General features: G+C 47.8%; 1 protein-coding gene across 1 annotated transcript in view; it reads right to left on the bottom strand.

The window, feature by feature from the left end:
- MTRF1L (mitochondrial translational release factor 1 like) overlaps positions 1 to 1240 on the bottom strand; it is a 43067-nt gene that overhangs the window by 30259 nt on the left and 11568 nt on the right. The window lies entirely within an intron of this gene.

Here is a 1240-nt window from a genome sequence, read left to right as displayed (position 1 = left end):
GGGGGGGGGGGGGGGGGGGGGGGGGGTCAGTGGTGGTGCTGCCCATCCCGGACAACAGCTGGCAGAGAGGGGGAGGCAGTGGGGAGGGAAGGGGAAGTGGGGGGAAGCCCTGATGCAAGGCAGAGGTGGGTGGCAGGAGGGAGCCCCAGCACTGGAGGCTGGAGGAGGTGGCAGCAGCAGAGGGAGTCTTTACATGGCCGGCCCAGAAGGGTCAGCAGGAGGTGAGGGGGGCCATCTGATCTGTCATTCTTGACGGGCAATTAGCTAGTCATATGATAAACCTACATTCTTTACTGGATAAAAATCATATGCTACCTGTATGTAAAAGTTTAACTATGGCATGTGGTCAAAACAAACAGTTTTTTGATGCTCTACTGTGATCAAGATTATTTATGGAAAGACTTTATTTCACATTCAATTTCCTTATTCCATTTTGCTAGGAATGTAAGAAGCTTAAAACAGTCCGTCAGGCTTCACACTGGTACTCTTCACTAAAGCAAATGTTACTTTTTGTTAACTACAGTGCTGCAACTTCATGGGCCAAAAAAATTTTTTTTTTTTTTTAATTAATTTATCTGAATATGACCGGAAGCCTGGTCATCATTTAAAGGAAATGTGATTTTATTTTTAACCTGTGTGATATTCAGGCTTTCTGTTTACAAACTGCAGGTTCTCTGATAACACCCCCTCCAAATTCTTTGATTAAAAGCCCCAAAATCCATAATTAAAATGAAACACCATTATATATCAGTTGAATACAACGTTTTATTGATATATTTTCAATTTTGAAGCAATTTGGAAACCTACCAGTGCCTCTATCACTATAATAAAATAAATTCTAAATACTTACACATTTTAGCATTTGATTTTGGGTTTTTTATCATAGAAAAATCAGGTTGTCCCTGCATCTTTCACTCAGCAGGACATGGGTCCATCCGCGGCTGGCCCCAACACACTGCTTTGTGGTACTGAGCAGCCCTGATATGCTGATGCCCTGCCCATGCCATTGCCCCTCACTCCCCACCCACAGCCCACCGCCCCCACCCCCCAGCTGCCAGGATTATGGGACCAGGGGTCTGGGTTTGTAGCCCCCTGCTCCCTGCAGCAGCACCCAAGCCCTGACTGCTGCCTACAGGAGGCAGCGGCTGCTACAGCCCAAATGGGGCATGGAGCATGGAGCCTGGTTCCCCCTTGCCCACAGGCAGCATGGCTAGAATGGAGCCTCGTGGGGGGGGGGGGG

Source organism: Gavialis gangeticus, unplaced genomic scaffold (assembly GCF_001723915.1).
Source record: "Gavialis gangeticus isolate Ggan-Ray unplaced genomic scaffold, GavGan_comp1, whole genome shotgun sequence".
NCBI classification, from domain to species: domain Eukaryota; kingdom Metazoa; phylum Chordata; order Crocodylia; family Gavialidae; genus Gavialis; species Gavialis gangeticus.
Note: the sequence above shows the minus strand (reverse complement) of the source record. Positions and strands in the feature narration are given on the sequence as shown.